Raw genomic sequence first — 19,320 nt, 5'->3', positions numbered from 1 at the left:
TATGCTGGAAGTGTTCTGTGAGATCACTGACTACAATATCCAAGGAAGTCTGGAAATTACTTTTTACCGCAGAATAGGCCATTCTGCAGTTCCAGTGAACTGCTGGGCACATGGGCAGATAGCAACTCTTTCCATAGCCCTTCATGTATTGTTGACAAAATCCATTTAGATCCTTCCTCTTGCCCTTAACTCTAGAAAGCTAGAAAAACTTCAGCCAACTCTACTTCAAAAGTATACCAATAGAGCTAGAGAGATAGCTAGGGTTTAAAGGCACATGCTGCTCTTGCAGAGGACCCGAGTTCAGTTTCCAGCACCTACATTGAGCAGCTCACAGCTTCCTGTAACTCCAGCTAGAGGGGATCCACTGCCCTCTTCTGGCTTCTTTAGGCACTGCATTCTCATATACAAACACACAGACACAATACAATCAAATCTTTAAATGAAAGGGCATATTCACTTGCTAAGGACTTCAAAACCAATAATCATAAACTAGAAAATTCAAAGCACCAGAAATGGGCTAGCTCAACTGTTCTACACGTGAGCCATCTGAAAACAAGGTGCTTGCTGAAAGTTCTAGGAGATAGTTCTCCATGCCCCTCCTTAGCTTCTTGGGGCTCCTGGCAGTCTGTGGCATTCTGTGCCTATCTGTATCATGCAAAACAATGTTTCTGCACTTACCTTCCTGGTTTCCTAAATCTTTATCTCTGTATCTGTCCTCTTCTTGTAAAACTCTGTTTAGATTGAGGTCTCACTTTAACCCAAATTGATCTCACCCCAATTAATTTACATCATCAAAGATTATTTCAAATGGAATCCGGAAAGATGTCACAGTAGTAAAGTGCTTACTAGGACCTGAGTTCAATTCCCAGAATCCACATAAGAAATACCAGGTGGTATGGGACACTAGGAATGGCAGAGCTGTGAAGACATGGCAGGTTGATCGCTGGGGCTCGCTGGCCAGCTTGTCTAACTGACTGGTGAACCCCCAAGCAGTAAGAGGCCCTGTATCAAAAATCAAGCTACACAGCCTGAGGAACAACACCCAGAATTGACATTTAGTCTCAGTGCACACACACACACACACACACACACGAGAGAGAGAGAGAGAGAGAGAGAGAGAGAGAGAGAGAGAGAGAGAGAGAGAGAGAGAGAGGGAGGGAGGGAGAAAGGGAGGGAGAGGGAGAACTGTTTCCAAATAAATTCAGGTCTTAGGGCTTTAAGTGTATATTATTTAGGGGGCTCAACCCCACTTAGCAAGCTAAAAACATTGATTCAAATATCTGAAGAGGAATTCCATGCCTTCATTGTGGTCTTTTTGGTGGCTGCTAATTTTTCACTGCACTCACTCTGTGTAGTTGGGGCGTGGGGGGTCACATGCATACCACAGCAGGCATGTAAATGTCAGAGGACAATTTACAGGAGATCCATTCTCTCCTTTTCCTTCCACCACGTGGTTCTCAGGGGGGGAACGGGGGTCATCAGGCTTTAGCAGCTGAGCCATTTTGCTGGCCCTTCCATTATGGTTATGGTCGTCCCTTCTTTAGCCTAACACCCTGAGTACAGACATGTCTATATTGTTTTGTTCTGAGGCCTTCACCTTCTAAGTCAACTACTGTTTTTTCCCCAAAGTCCTTCTCAAACTGATGATTATACAAACCAGAAATTATTACATATTTTATGTATTATTATATATTTTAAGCATCACTTCCCCCAAACCAAACTTTATAAAAAGAGTTATTATGAGTTTCCATATCTAGGAAACAGAATATGGTTTTGTCCAACTCATAATTTAGCCCGGTGAGCAAATGCTTTGCCCCTTTGATCTTGTACCTGGTGATCCAAGATGGGAAAGATATGACATTGGAAATCATCCCCTCTGTCCTGGTGCTGACTTTTATACTCCACTGGGTGCTTTTTAGATTGTATTTTACTACCTGTGTCAAAGACCAATACTGGTCAAGACTTATTACCCACCAATGAGCTGTAAAGAGACTGCTGAAAAGGGCATCAGAGGCCCCTGGAAATATGGATCTTGCTCTACTAGGGCAAAACGCCCCTGGCCCAGACTTTATTAGCATCAGAGCTTCGTTACTGCCCTTTCAGCTCTGCTGCGGAGTCCCCCAAAGCAGCCCAAGCTTTTGAGTGTCAAGGATTGCAGAAGGATGGCAATATTGAGAACATGCCTGATCCCATCCTCAGACACCAGAACAGGGACTGAATCTCCATTCACTCCACTTAGAGATTCTGTGCTGGCTCGAAAGCATTTCTTCCTTCTCTCTTTTATTCTTCCTTCTTTCCCTTCCTTTCCCTTCATTTTCTTTCCTTTCCTTTCCTTTCTTTTCAGCTATTTTTAATTTCAAATTATTTTTATAAGAACATAAACTCTTTTTATTAAATTGATCTATTTTGTGTGTAGATGCATGTGTGCTTGTGTGCACATGCCACTGCGCTGGTGTGGAAGCCAGAGGACAGCTTTTGACAGTCAGCTTTCCATTCACCAAGTGGGTCTTGGCAATCAAACTCCGGTCAACAGCGTTGCTAGCAAGCACTTTAATGTATTGAAACACCTTGCCCTGCTCCAATACATCCATATATATATATATATATATATATATATATATATATATATATAGAGAGAGAGAGAGAGAGAGAGAGAGAGAGAGTCTCATGTAACCCAAGCTGCCCTCCACCTTACTCTTGACTTAGTTGAGAATGACCTTGGCCAAGGGTGATTTTTAGTCCTTCCTTCACATTCCAAGTGCTGGGATTACAGGTGTGTACTACTGTATTTGGTTTATGCAGTGCTGTGGATCAAACCCAGAGTTTTCTGCATGCTAGAAAAGACTCTATCAACTGGCTGTATCTCCAGCCACTCCAACACTATGTGTGAGGTGTTGATTCAAAGGAGACAAGATGTTATATCCTGGTTTATAGTCTGATAGCAGATAAAAATAAATAAATAAAATAAATATCAAGTAGTACATGGATGCTTGGTGCCTAGACATGTTCATTCAAAATGTGAACTTATTACTTATCAGGTGAAAGTGACCTTGGTCAACTTAAGAATCTCTCTAGGTCTTGAACCTTTCACCTAGCAAATAACAATAAACCTACATATTCTCTAAGGTTGCTGTAAGAACTTAATGAGCAAATCCCCACACTGTAAATGGCTGGATGCATGGCAGGCTATCAGGAAGCTTAGGTTGGTTTTATTATAATGGTATGGAAAAAAACCAAATGTCCTAGTGATTGTCAACATGACACAGTCTAGAATCACCTGAAAAGAGAGTCTCAGTTGTGTAATTGTCTTCATAATGTTAGTGTACACTGTAGACATGTCTGGGGGAGATTTTTTGACTGCTAACTAAAGTAAGAGGGTCTCTGGCTGTATACGAAGGCTAGCTAAGCCTGAGCCAAAGTATCATTGCTCCATAGTTTCTGTTTCAGTTCCTGCTTGAATTCCTGCCCTAATTTCTCTCAATAGTGAACTGTGACCTGAAAGTATATGCCAAATAACCTCTCTCATCCCCTTAGGTTGATTTTGATCATTGTGCTTGATGCATTTTCTGTGAGGCTACATTAACCTCAAGGTGGAATCTTGACACTAACATTTAGGAAGGTCAATAGTACAAGGGAGAGAACACAGTGGAGTATAAGATCAGTTCCCCCAACTCTCCTGCCTCAGCTTCCTTAGTAATGGAATTATAGGCAAGTGATCCCATGCCTGACCTAGGTCAGTTTATTTTTGGTACTATATCTAAAATAATCCAGTGGGGAAAAGATTATTTTCAATAAATGATGCTAAGCAGTTGCATATACATAAATTGAAAAAGAAATGAAACAAAATAATCACCATAGAAATAATTTTTGAGCCAGTTGGTAAAAGTATTTCACCAAGCCTGATGAGTGGAGTTTGATCCTTGGGATCCACGTGGTGGAAAGAAAGAACTGATTCCCACAAGTTCTTCTCTGACCTCCACAGTTGCACTGTGGTGTGTGCAGGTCCACATACACTACCCTTCACCCACTTGAATAAAGGGATGAAATAAAAAATATTTTCAAAAACCAACAGATTCCCTATTACATGTACAAATTAACTTAGAAGGCATACTAGCCCTACACTGAAGAGCTCATATGATTAACAATATAACAAAGTCACAAGGAAAAAAAAAACATCTCCATAACCTTGAGTCGCTCAAAAATCCTGCAGACAAGACATCAGAGAAACTGGATTTTATCTTTGTCCCTATAGAGAAGACTGTCAAAAAAACCCTGAAAAGACAAACCACAAATTGTGGTGGGGGGTGCTTATGAACCATACATCTAATAAAGAACTTGTGTACAGCAAACATAAGCAAGCAGCCGAATAATAATAGGAGAAACAAATTGATTTTTAAAGTAATGAGCACATTATTTGAAGACTTTACCAAAGACATGTGACAGCAAATATTTGTATGAAAAGGAGAGACACGGCAGAGGTAATTAAAGGAAGATTTATCAAAACCACAAGGAGATAGCATCACACTCCCACTAGAGTCCTGATATTCAGAAGACTGAAAGTGTGTTAGCTCTTTCAACGTTTTGACAGAATGCTGGACCAAAATGCTTTAAGGGCCCCGAGGCTGCAGCTCGGTTGATAGAATGCTTGCCCAGCATGCATGAAGTCCTGGTTCTGTCTCCAGCACAGCATGACACGGACATGATGGCACACTCCTGGAGGCCGGAGGGTCCGGAGTTTAAAGCCATTCTTGCCTACATAGTGAGTTTGAGGCTAGCCTGGGCTATATTTGAGTAACCTGTGATGGTTACTTTTAATTATCAATTTGAAACAGTATAGAATCACTTGGGAAGAGGATGCGGCTGAGGGACATACCTGTGGGTACATCCATGGGCAATTATCTTGATTAACTGAGATGAGATGACCTGCTCACTATGGATGGCATCATTCCCTAGCCAGGGTAGAAAGAGGGCTAAACATGAATCCACATGCATGCATGCATTATTCATTTCTCCCTGCTCTTGACTCTGTGTGTGATGAGCTGCTTTAACTCCCTGCCTTGAGTTCCCCAAACTGATGCCCTGTAAGCCAAAGAAACCTTCTCCCCCTCCAAGTTGTTTCAGTCAGGGCATTTTTACTACATTAACAGAAATGAAACCAGGACAGACTCTGTCTCAAAAAGTAAGAGCAAACAAGAATAACAAAAGAAAAAAATAGAGGCAGGACTTCCCCTCAGTTTCAGAGTGTTCAGTCTGGGGGGCTGGCTCCATCACTTTATGCCTGAGATGACACTGAACATCACCACAACACAAATATGTGACACAGGCAGCTCATCCTGGTGCCCTAGAAGCAGAGAGAGAGGAAGAGTTAGTTCTGGAGAAAGGCACTGTCCCCAGGGACAAGCTCCTCGTAATCTGTTCCACAGCCAGCCCCAACCTCCTAAAGTTTACAGAACTTTTCAAAATACCATCCTACTGGAAGCCAGATGCTCACACATGAGCCTGTGGGAAAGATTTCATATTCAAACTATCATAGCAAGAATATGCAGTGACATTTGACATTAACATGTCACTGGTGGGCATGTCAAATGGTGCAACCACTTTGGAAGAGAATTTGGCAGTTTCTTACAAAGTTAAATGTGTGCCTGTCATGTATCCTAGTATTACATTTCTAAGTACTTACCCATGAGAAATGAAATTGTGGCCACAGAAGAATTTAAATATTGCTTTGTTCATCCTCACTCAAAGCAGTAAACAAAATGCCATTAGTTTATGAGCAGATAAAGAACTGTAGTTATCCTTATAATGGATAATGGATCCTTACTCCTTGTGATGGGTATCTTGAGTTGTCCATTTGACACAACTTAGAATCAGCTGGAAAGAGAGCCCCAGTGAGGGATTGTTTACAACACAATTGCCTGTGTTGTATCTGTAGGGGTTGTTTTCAGTTGAATAGTATGGGAAGGCACAGCCCAGTGTGAGCATCACCATTCCTTAAGCAAGCCTTGAGCTGTAAAAGACTAAGGAGATCAAAATGAATTCTAGAAAGCAAGCAAGCAACCAATCATGGATTCATTCATTTCTCTCTGCCCTTGACAGTGATGCAACGAGCTGTCTCATGCTCAGGCTGCTGTGACTTCTTCACATGATGAATAGAGATCTAGAACTGTGAGCTAAAATAAACCCTTTCACCTCTAAGTCATTTTCTTCCAGGGTATTTATCACCGCAACCGAAGTGAAACTAGGACGTCAGTCAGTTGAAAAAAACTATTTACATACGCACCACCATGGATGAGCCTCAAAGGTATTGTGCCAAACACAAGAACCTGACGGATAACGTTGCATATTATATGATTTCATTCCAGGGCATTCTGGGAAATGAAAATTTATAGGAATGGGAAATAGATGTGTGGTTGTCAAGGAATGCATGTGTTGAGTGGAACTGGGAACTAGCAGACATGGGAGTTGCTTTAGGAGCAATGGAACTATCCTCTATCTTTTTACAATGTTAGTTATATGATGCCATGGACTTAAATAACCTAGTCAAATATAGCACTTAATAACACAAATGTATAGGGGCCAAGGAAGATGGCTCAGTGGACAAAGGTACTCACTGCACAACTATGAGGGCCTGAGGATCTCCAGCACCTACACTAAAAACAGTGCTAGATGTGGTCATCTGTGCCCCTGTAGCTTTGGTGTTGCAGTGGATGGAGATAGCAAACTTACAGGGGTTTGGTGGTCAGCCATCCCTAACCAGAAAACAAAACAAGGCAAAAAACAATGAGCTCACAGCTTAATGAGAGACCCAGTCTCAAGGGAACAGGCAGAGAGTGATAGAGCATGACACCTGCCCAGTGTCCACTACTAGCCTACCCATGTGTGCACATGTACTTGCACATACATGTGAGCAAACACCCACACATGCAGATGTATACACATTAAATGTACAGGCAGTTAATAGTTGGTAGGGGAGGGATAAACATTTCCTTCAGTGATATAGCCACTGGCAAGTTGATGATGCTCTTGTAAATAACCTCTCACGGATGCTCCTGTGAGGGAACCCTCTATGTAAACTACATATGAATAAAAATTGTTACCCATGCTCATATAAAAGACATAACACAATATTTAATTTACCACCAAAGGAGACATAAAAATAAAGAATTGTATGATGAGAATATCAAAACATTTCTTGTCCAACAATTTTATTTTATTGTTTTATTTATGTATATGTGTCTGTGAGAGTGTATGTGTTTGGGTGCCCAGGAAAGCCAGAAGAGAGCATCAGATCCTTGGAACTGAAGTTTTAGGATGTTGTGAGCCACCAGACATAGGTGCTGGGAACTGAACTCAGGTCCTCTGCAAGATCATCAATCATTCTTAAACCACTTTCGCCAACTATGACAATTTCATTTTAAAGAGGCTAATCAAATCCATATAGTAGATTATTGATTGTATAAATATAAATTGACCTTTGTTGTCTGGAAGGGTTCTAAGACTAACAGAAATGAGCAAAATTACAAAAATATGTATAGAGTTCCCTCCCTGCCCTATAATGAATGATTTCTAAGTTGGAATGAAGTATGGAGGAGACAACAGAGAAATGAGAAAAAGGTAAAAGAAAATTCTCCTTAGTTCCAGGAGACCCCCTTTGCAGATGGATATCAGGAGGTACACATGAGAAGACAACATTGACTTGGGAGATCCACAGTATTAAAGGGCTGGGTAAACGCTGCAAGAAGTAATACAGGAAGACAAAGGCTCTTGAGAGGTCTGAATGATACAAGCAGCACTCTGAGGACAAAGGTGTGGGGACTTTGCATCTCTGTTGTTTCCATGGGAAAGTGTTTTGTCGATTTCATTACCATTTTCTCTCCCCTAAGAGACATGAAAACTGTTATTTGGCTGGCCTATAACAGGGACCCACAAGAAGGAGTACTTTGTTTACTGGAAAAATCAAGTAATTCTTTTTGAACGCTAAAAAAACCTGCTGAACTCTCTGAGTAGGTGGCTGAAGTATAAGTGCAGAAGAGACACTAAATCTGGTTCTGTCCATTTCATCTGGATGAACTAGGAACCTCATATTTTGTTTTTCCAGCTCTTATCAGTGTACACTTACTGCATGTAGTGTTGGGTTTCATTTAGACTTCTTTTTCAAGTGTAGCATGTTCTTTTAGCATGTTCATGCTCTCTCACTTGCTCCCCCTTTAGAGTTCTTCCTCCTCTAGTCTGTCTTCCATTTTCATATATACATATAAACAAATAGATTTATCTATCTACAAAGAAATATAGGGATATCAAATTAGTAACAACAAATAATATTTATCATTCTGTATCTGGATTGCTTTAGTTATCATGACGATCTCAGTTACAGACATTTTCCAGTAAACGGCATGAGTTGATTCTTCTTTATGACTAAATGAAATTTTATGACTAAAAGACACATTTTCTTTGTTCATTCAACTGAGTAACTCTTAGGTTTATTCGATAGTTTAGCTGTTAGTCAGAGTACAGTAATAAATGTGGGCAAGTAGGTATCTCTGTGGTATGTTGACTTAGAGAATGAATCAAAGTTTTTAATATGAGTTAAATTTCTGAAATTGTTAGAGATGAACATTGCCAAGGTATAGGAATAGGCAAGAACCTCTTGGAAATGATGCCAATAGTTCAGGAAGTGGTAATACCAAGAATTGGCAAGTGGGATTGCATGAAATTAAAAAGCTTATGTACATCAGAGGAAATAAGTAAAGAGGCAGTCTAGAGAACAAGAGAAAATATTTACTCACTATACAACTGATACAAGGTTAACATCAAGAATATATAAAGAAGTCAAAAAGTTAAACAGAAAAAACAAACAACTCAGTCAATAAGTGGGCTAATGCAATTAACAGACAGTTCTCAAAAGATGGCATGCAAATGAACAATAAATGTGAAAACTCTTAAACATCCTTAGCCATCAGGAAATGTAAAAAACTACATTAAGATTCCATATCACTTCAGTTAGAATGTCCATCATCAATAAAACAAAGTTAATAAATCCTGGCATGTGGGAGAATGTCTCAGTGACTGTTCTATTGCTGTGAAGAGACACCATAACCAAGGTAATTATAAAAGAAAGCATTTAATTGGGGACTTGCTTATAGTTTCCAAGGGTTAGTCAGTGATTAGCATGGCAGGAATCATGGTGGAAGGCAGGCAGGCATGAGAGCTTACATCCTGACCCACAGATAGGCAAGCACAGAGAGAGAGAGAGAGAGAGAGAGAGAGAGAGAGAGAGAGAGAGAGAGAGAGAGAGAGAGAGACTCTGGGCTGATATGGGCTTTTGAAATCTCAAAGTCCAACTCCAATGACATACTTCCTCCAAGGCCACACCTCCTAATCCTTCTCAAATAGTTCCACTAAGTGGAGACCAGGCATTCAAACTTATGAGCCTATGGAGCAAGTCTTGCTCAAAGCATCAAAGTACAGAAACCTTATATAGTGCTGATGGGGACATAAATTGGTCCAGCCACTATGGCAGTCAATATAGAGATTTCTAAAGAAACAAAAAGTGGAATTACCACAGCACCCAGCTGTACTACTTCTGGGTATATGCCCTGTGGTTCATCTGAATTATTCAGTAGTTGAGAAGTAAATCATGGGAATGGAGAATGCTGGAAACTCATATAATATTTGGTGATATGTTTATGAGTCTTTTACAAATAGAAAATTGATGTGATAGTAATGGATTGTGCATGTCTATATAAATATTTATAACTTATTCTCTTTAAGAATTCTATCAGATGTCCTAAGAGTGCATACTTGAGTTAAACTCTAGTTTAGCTCAATATAGAAACAGAAACCTCCAAATAGTCCACCAAAAATTATGTGTGTATCCCCAGGAAATTCACCAATGAGCATTAACATTAGAAGTAATGAATATTCAAAGAAACAATAAGATCACATAACCAAAGACTCATAAATATAGCCTCCAATAGGCAAACCCAAATTGAGCACAGGTTAAAGACAACCAAATGCCCTTTTAGCCAAACTCATAGTAGATTAAAGATCAAAGAAACAGGTAGAGGGCTCAGTCAGTAGAATGCTTGTCTTGAAAAGAAAAAAAAACTGACCTGAGAGTTTGGTCCCCAGAACCCAGATTTAAGAAACTCTCCAGGCATGGTGGTGTGTGCTTGTAATTCCAGTACTGGAGAAGCAGACACAAGAGAATGCTTGTGACTCACTGGCCAGGCAGCTTAGCCTACTTGGAGAGTTCCGGGCCAATGAGAGACCCTATACCAATGGATGAAAGGTGGAAAACACCTGAGGAATGGCAACCCAGGTGTTCTCTGACCTCTTCGTGTGTGTGTGTGTGTGTGTGTGTGTGTGTGTGTGTGTACGCACATGAACACAGAGAGAGGGGGAGGGGGAGAGGGGGAGGGGGAGAGAGGGAGGGAGAGAGAGAGAATGAGGAGGGGGACTTCTTTTTCACTCATAAATGTATTCTCACTCTTTCCCCCATGTGGGAAATACTCACTGCACGTAGGAAGCCAGAGCCTCGAAAGCTGCTCTGTCCTGTCTTGCAAAGGGTCCGGCACCTGGAATTCCATCCTGCTTCCTCTAGCCCTGTCCCAGTGGACAAGGCTGCCCACAGTCCCTTTCATGTCAGGGACCTGTGAAGGCTCTACTGTGTCAAGATGGGCCCAGATGCCTGACCACAATCCACCTGTTCTTATGCTTGGGTGACCTGAAGAAAGTGGCATCCTCTCCATGCCTCAGTTTCCTCTGAAGCAAACAGAAAATGTTCTTGTGTGGTTTCTTTGGGCACTTAGAGCAGGGTGGCGGCCACTTCAGCAGCACAGTGAATCCAGTCAGTCTGCTGCAGCAATGACTCACGTGACAAAGCACAACAACCCTGCCCTGCCTCGTCCCTTACTGCTGTGGAATGACCCAGGACCAGGTAGCCAAGGATGGCCAAGGGAGCTGTCCTTGCAAGGACTCCACAGGGGTAACCATGGCAGCCAAGCACTAGGCTGTTTCCCTGGCTCTCCCTCTGTCCTACCTTTATGCTGTAGCCATTTCTGCCTTTTGCCTTTGTCCCTCAGGCAGGATTTCACCCATTCTAGCCACTCTCAAATTTAAACATACCCCCACTGGACTTCATCTCCTGCTGTACCCACAATCCATCTGGAGCTATAACGGTGAACCTAATCCCAGCCAAAAGAAGCAGTGGCACACAGCACTCAGGAGGCAGAGCCAGGTGATCTCTGTGAGTTTGAGACTAGCCTGGTCTACAGAGCGAGATCCAGGACAGGCACCAAAACTACACAGAGAAACCCTGTCTCAAAAAACAAAAGAAGAAGAAGAAGAAGAAGAAGAAGAAGAAGAAGAAGAAGAAGAAGGAGAAGGAGAAGGAGAAGGAGAAGGAGAAGGAGAAGGAGAAGGAGAAGGAGAAGGAGAAGGAGAAGGAGAAGGAGAAGGAGAAGGAGAAGGAGAAGGAGAAGGAGAAGGAGAAGGAGAAGGAGAAGGAGAAGGAGAAGGAGAAGGAGAAGGAGAAGGAGAAGGAGAAGGAGAAGGAGAAGGAGAAGGAGAAGGAGAAGGAGAAGGAGAAGGAGAAGGAGAAGGAGAAGGAGAAGGAGAAGGAGAAGGAGAGGAGAAGGAGAAGGAGAAGGAGAAGGAGAAGGAGAAGGAGAAGGAGAAGGAGAAGGAGAAGGAGAAGGAGAAGGAGGAGAAGGAGAAGGAGGAGAAGGAGAAGGAGAGAGAAGGAGAAGGAGAAAAGAAGCCAAATGAAGGTTACTGAATGGCTCAGTGGCATAGAAGGTAGTCAGGGGCCTTTCATAGTCCTAAGAAACAGAGGGCAAGGGGCTGAATAGTGGGTCCCCAACAGATAAACATATGTCCTAACCCTAGAACTGCCCATGTGCCCCTATTTAAAAAAGGGATCTTCAGATATGTGATTAAGTTAAGGATCTTACAATATGATTACCCTCTATTTCAGGATGGGTCTTATATTCTGGGGCAACTGCCATTGCAAGATATAGAACAAGAAGAGAAGGCCAGGTGAAGACAAGACACAGAGGCCAGAAGAGCTGGAGTCTCTGTGGCCAGAAGAGGAAGTATGGCCCCAACAAAACTCTCACCTCGGATGTTGGCTTCCAGGACTGTGGGAGAACAGTCCCTGCACTCACATTCCCAGTAACATGGCATGCCCCTGGAGTGAGAACCAACATTAATAGCGGGAGGACACAGGATTCCAGGGGTGAGAGGCTGTACAGACAGATGTGCATGGGAAATGGGGGGAGGATGACAGTCTACCCATGAGACTAAAAAACAAATGCCACTGAAGAAGAGTGGGAGGAAGAGAGAAAAGAGAGGACCACCTGAAACAAGGTCCACAGACTCTGAGAACAGTGAAGTGGTATGCAATTGAGATGGGCCAGATTAGAGCTAGCTTGGATCAGTCTCTACCACGGAAGGGACTAGAGGACAATTCCACAGGATGATGAGTCAGAGAATCTCTGTAGACATGATTCTCTTAGGACCTCAAAGAAAAGAATGGGATAAAGGGAGATAATGGGTATCAACTGCATTATTTCTCCTTCATAGGAGCAGACACCAAGCTATAATGACGTAAAGTGAGCCTCATGCTGGCTTGCATCTACCAACAAGGAACAAGGCACTCATCTGAGGGACAGGCACCATGTCTAACTAGGTCCTAACCAGCCCTCATTCCATTTTTTGCCTTTACTGGAGCAGCAGGGTGACAGGCTGGCCAAGATCTAAAGGTTCAACATAGTTCGAAGTGGGGCTTGAGCGCTATGGACAAAGCCATGAGTCAGGGGTTGGAGGGGCTAAACCTGTCTGAACCCTTCTCCTACTGAAGTGCTCCCTGCAGGAAAGGTCAGGGTCCAATCAGTAGAGGGTGACTGCATGTGGTGGGTATATCTAGGTCCTAATGGCTTCTGCTGGGCCAGACAGGATGGTTTTGGGAAAAGACTTAGATGGGCCACATAGGGCCATAGGCGAATCCAGGCCCCAGAAGCTGGGCTGTTTCTTGCATGAAGATGCTGCCTGGCATCTGGAAGTGAAGTAGGCATTGCAGACCTGGGTGTGCACCTCTTGCAGCTCAGCTTGCAACTCTTCCTGGGCACACAGGATGGACTTAGATTGTCTCTGAACCTGCAGTGCCCCCAGTGCCAGCACCAGGTGTCATACCTTATCCCCCAAAACATCCAGACTATCTGCTGCTGCTTTTTTTTTTTTCTTTGCTGCTGCGACTAGTGGCAGCAGTACTCCAGGACAAGGCAGCCTCTGCCCATGATAAAGATGGTGGCCTCTCGGCACCCAGATCTGCCACCACCTTCTGGTCCAGAGGCTTAATACCTGTGCCCCAGAAGCCCGTGATGCACACCTTGGTCTGCATCTCCACCCAGTGGTACAGGTGGGCAGAGGAGAGGAAGATATAGGTCTTGATGAACTCATTGCAGGAGTGGGTGACCTCCTGGATGCAGTTGGCCAGCTGCTTGCTGTCCTACTAGATTTCCAGGCAAAGCAGCTTTGCTATAGGTAATGCACACACTACCTTCTTGGTGGTTGTACCTGGCACGTGCAAACTTGATGACCTCTCAGGGAATGTTGGTGTAATGTTAATGGATGCTATAGACAAAATTGAGCTTCTCATTCCCGGTAGTTTCTGTCAAAGCAAAAGAAGACTGAATGAAGATCGTGAAGGAGTACAGAATTGCAAGGTGATGAAGGAATCCTTCTGGTCCATACAGCCCTACAAAAATGTGGAAAGCAACATTTTTCCCATTGCAGCTGAAAATAATGGGAACCCAAAGCCAAAATGAACAACAAATGCACATAAATAGCATCTTCCATTCTACTTGTGTTGGTTACTTTTCTCCTTGTTGTGATAAAATGCCTTACAAGAAGCCACTTAAGAGATGGGGGTTTATGTTAGCTCACAGTTCAAGGGGACACAGTCCATCACACCAGGAAAGCATGGTGGCAGGAGGAAGTGTGAGGCCGCTGTTCAATTGCAACTGCAGTCTTGATATAGAAAGTGAACAGGAAGTGGTAATAAAGGCTATAAAACCTCAAGCCCCCATCCCCAGTGACCCACCTCCTACATCAAGGCTCTGCCTCCTGAAGGTCCTAAACATTACCAATATCTAGGGATTAAGTATTCAATGCATGAGCTTTTCTCCTACAATTCTGATTCAAATCACAACATGGCAACAAGCCACGCATATAGGGAGTGGCATGCAGATGAAGGGTCACCTTTGATTTTTTGCATTATTTTTGCTAACACTTCATGAGTGCCACCAAATAACAGGAGTTGGATATCAAATTTTAGAATTTTTAGCACTAAAGAAAAGATGGATAATTATCTCTAATTTGAATTAAAAATAATCATAGTTATTTGCATAAAAACAGGTGAGGTCCTCCCCCACAGTAATTTTTCTCACTAAATGACCTGTAAACAGATGACAGTTTCTCCTAAAATCCATCAGGATAACACTAATCTAAAATTACATCAGAATCTGATGCACATGGGCAAGTATTATCTTTTTTCATATGATCCCCCAAACAATTCACCTTTGAAACACCTGAGTATGAACTATTCAATTAGTATGCTCTTTTGCTTATAAATAATAAAACAAAACAAAAGACAGTGTACATGATTCACTTCTTCCTCTGTATGTGGGGGCAAGCAGAAATAAACATTGTTGTCTTTATCAACCAGTCTCTTATCTTATGACAGAGTCTCTCACTAAGCCTAGGGTTCATTGGTATGTGAAATGAGCTTCAGGGATCCTCCTGCATCAGCCTCTGCAATGCTGGGATCACAGACACATGCCACAGGACCTCATTTTGTAAGTAGGGGTTCTAGAGGTCAAAATCAGGCCCACATGCTTATACAGTCATCACGTATGCTTGTTATGCTGGTGACACAGCTCAAACTCAGGTCCACAGGCTTGAATGACAAGCATGGAACCAAGAGAGCCATCTCTCCAGGTGCCTCCATTTCTCTTCTTATACACTGACTTTCTCTGCTACTCCAAGAACATACTGGAATACAATTCCACAGTTCATAGATATTTATCAACCTCTGTTCAAGGGAACTCCTTTGATCATAAACCAAAACCTCTCAGCTACTTTGCCAAATTTGATCATCTGTTGGAGTAGTTGTTAGCCTAAACTGTCAATTTAACACAACCTGGAGTTGTCACTGGCCTCCACACAAACTCACACACATATGTATGCACACTATCACACAACTGTGTATCTATACACACAAACATTATACATCCACAAATATTTTTAAAAGGAAACAGAACACTATTTCACCATGTGACTATTTTTCACCTTAAAAATTACCTACATTTACCATTTTGTTACTAATTAATTGGTGAATGTTTATCTTGCTTTAAATGTCTTATAGTTGTAAATATGTGCAAATATGGTGCTGAAAATGGGTTCTGTATTTAGACTGTATTTTCTGACCCAGACTCATGAAAGCAGAATTTCTGGCCTAGCTTATGTTAACTTTATGTACTCTGCATATGACAAATTAGGCAAAGAGCTATAGAATCTGTCTAGAAACAAAACGTCCAGCCAGAGTAACAAGTTTACTCATTCTGGTTACTGTAGGGAGGAAAAGTGATGGAGATGGCCTCCCAAGCCCAGGGGTAAGGCTGCCATTCTAGTATGGACCAGTTCTCTCAAGGTGACTTTCAGAATGTCACTGAAAGAGTTGCTGTGATTACAGAGAGACACACAGCACACTGATCAGAGGGACAGTCAGAGTTTTAACAAGTTCTTTGTGAATTTTCACCAAAGAGTATTTTGCATTCAGGTGTCTTTTTCTTCCTCCCACAAGCCCTTCTTGACAACACAACAAACGGTAATCTGAAATCAAACACGACACTACCTGCAGGACCCAAGTCAAGCAGATGGAGCTGGGTGTAAATAGCTTCAGTTGCCAGTTACAATAAAGACCAAGTACACTGAGGAAGGGTGCTTGGGATTTGAAAGGGAAACAGATCAGCACAAGGTATTAAAAACTACTAAAGTCCCTATCAGCACAGAGCCACAGTCCTTCAAAGGTTGGCTGAAAAAGTCATAGTTGTGGCTGGCGTCCAATACAACACGGCCAGGTAGAATAAGGTTTTGAGTTCTAAGGCACTTCCACTCAGTCTACAAGGAACAGGAGAGAAAGGTGCCAGGTTTCTGATCCATGTTGGGCTTGGGAGAGCACAACAGCTGCTTTTGTTATCTGAGAACGAGGCATCCTGGGCAGGGGAGATTGCTCTAGGCCTAACCACTTGTTGGATGGTTTAATGAAGTTGACCAAATGGCATTTCAGGAGAGGACAAGACCTTAAAAATCTCATGGGAGAGAAACAACCCTTACCATGAATTTTAGGTTCTGTTCCAGTGGGAGTGTGTGTGTGTGTGAGTGTGTGTGTGTGCGCGTGCGCACACGCCAAACTGAACAACCTACAAAGTACTTCACAGTTACTTTCTGTGGAGCGTTTTGCATTCAACCTGATTTGAATTGGTTCCAATACCATCTGGATAGAGTGTTAAATTTGTTCTCTTTGATCATATGTAGCAAAGAACCTTGCTTTACAGTACATGGTGTTTATAGCCCTCTTCTTTGCGGAACTGGTCATAATTTCCCAGCACCATGGCCAGCTCCAACTAAGCAGCAGCATCCTGGGCATTTTGTTTTTGTAGTTGGTATCACCCTAGGGTAACTTTGATCGTGTTATTGAGCCTTATAGACCAGGAACTGAAGAGATGGCTCAGCTGATAAAATTCTTGCTGTACAAGCATCAGGACCTGAGTTCAATCATCAGAACCCATGAAAAAGTGCCAGACATGGTGGCATTTGCAAATAAACCCAGCACAGGGGAGGCAGTGACAGACAGATCTTTGGTACTCACTGCTCAGCCAACCCACTGAACTAGTGAAGCCCAGGACAATAAAAGAGCCTTTCTTTTACAAACAAATTAGCTTCTGAAGGTCAGTTGATCTCTTACCTCTACATTCATGGGCACATGTGTATAATGTACATACAAATGAAACAGACACATATACAGTGTATATAGATTTATAGCTCCATGAAGTCAAAGCAAAAGCACATTAACAACAGGAAACAACAACCTCTGAAGCTTGATTGAAGGGTTTGGCATTGTCCTAGAGTCTGGAAGGCTTGACTCTGTGCCTGGTCAGGGCAATCTAGTGCAAATGTACGACAGAGCTGTATCCCCTGATACATAGATAGATAGTGGGTAAGAGAGCACATTTTTCTTACAGAAGACCAGAGATGGGGTGCCAGCACCCATCACAGAGTGGATGTTATATCATAATGTAATACATTAATGTAACATCGTAATTATGTTAGCTCATAGGTGCCTGTAGCTCCAGCTCCAGGGAATCCAATAATGTCTGGTCTCTCTTGGCACCTACATACACATGCAAACACACACACACACACTCACACACACACACACACACACACATGCACTCATGCACGCACAGACAGGTAGGTAGATAGATAAGTAGATAGATAGATAGATAGATAGATAGATAGATAGATAGATAGACAGATAGATGCATTTTTTAAGAACACACCTCTATACACCTCTATCAGTATGGTCAGAGCTTTAGAAATGTAGATGGACCTTTCCTGGACACAGTCTGAACTGGTTAAAAACTTGAAATGGATATTATAACACACATTTTCCTGGCAGCCTGGTGTCAGGAAGATAGAAACTCTCACTACCCTCTAGCACACCAAGATTATATTCATTAATTCCTGATAAACAGAAATTAGCCCCTTTGTCTATCTTTAATCTTCATTATTGCCTATATGACTCTACATTTTTCACTGTATACATTCATGTGTTACTTGCAGAAATTTTCATGTAAATGTACATTGTACATTGAGCATATCCCCATGTCTACAGACCCACTCCTTACCCTTATGTTCTAGTTTCCTCCTGCTGCTGTGATAAACATCATGACTAGAGACAAGTTAGGGAAAGAAAGGGTTTATTTGACTTACACTTCCAGGTCACAGTCCATCATTGAGGAAATTCAGAGCACGAACTTGAAGCAGAATCCATGAAGGAACACTGCTTGCTAATTTACTTTTTAGCTCAGTTGGTTTACTTTATGCATATCAGGCATACCTGTCTAGGGATGGTGCTGCCCATGATGAGCTGGGTACTTCTGTGCTAACAATCAAGATAACCCTTCACAGATATGGCCATGGATGGAGCTGGTCTGGGCAATTCCTCAATGGAGACTCCTTCAGATTACTAATGTAGGCTGTGTCTAGGTGACAGCTGAAGCTAACTAGGATGCCTTCCCTTTTTTGGCTCCTCCTACTCCTATTGGTCCCCTTCTTCACTAGACAGCTTCATGGTCACTTTCATATTTTATATGATACAAACATTATTTTATATAACTACATACACTTTAGGAACAACATCTCAGACTGGTTTAATTTACTTAGTATGATTGCTTTCAGTTGTACGACTTTGCTTTAACTTGAAGGAATTATTGACAAAGTGCTATAAAAACAAATATATAAGAACATATCTTAGTCTAACAGTTATTGAAGTCTAATTATTTTAATTAAAAGACATCAATTGGTTTGATTTTTTAAGCCTTTGTGTGTTGAAATATGTATCACATGAAATTTACTATTATCCTATGTGGTAGTTTAAAAGAAAATGGCCCCCAAAGGGAATGGCACTATTAGGAGGTGTGACCTTTTGGAGTAGGTGTGGTCTTGTTAGAGGAAGTGTGTCACTGTGCCATTGTAGAGGCAGGTTTTGAGGTCTCATATATGCTCAAGCCACTCCCAGTGACACAATTCACTTACTGTTGCCTGCATATCCAACACCATGTCTGCCTGCATGCCACTGTGTTTCACCATGATGATGATGGACTGAACCTCTGAAACTGTAAGCTGCCCAATGAGATGTTTTCCTTTGTAAGAGTTGCCTTGGTCATGGTGCCTCTTCACAGCAGTAGAAACCCTAGCTAAGATAGAAGTTGGCACCAGGGACTGGGATATTGTTGTGATGGGCTTTCCTTTGTTTTTGCTTGGAGGAATTTGGAATTTGGTACTTGAGTTAGGAAAGCGGTGGAATGCTTTAAGCACTGCTTAATGGGCCATACTAGTAGGAGCCTGGAAGTCAATGGTGCTAAGGGTTGTTTGAACTGTTGAGGGCCTGGCTCAAGAGGTTTCAGAGAAAATTTTCAATATGCTACCTAAAAATTATTCTTGGGTCATTTTGGTGAAGAATGTGGCCACTTT

The sequence above is a fragment of the Peromyscus maniculatus genome, chromosome 11 (assembly GCF_049852395.1).
Source record: "Peromyscus maniculatus bairdii isolate BWxNUB_F1_BW_parent chromosome 11, HU_Pman_BW_mat_3.1, whole genome shotgun sequence".
Classification (NCBI taxonomy): Eukaryota; Metazoa; Chordata; class Mammalia; order Rodentia; family Cricetidae; genus Peromyscus; species Peromyscus maniculatus.
The sequence above is the reverse complement of the archived record's forward strand: the minus strand, read 5'-3'. Positions refer to the sequence as shown.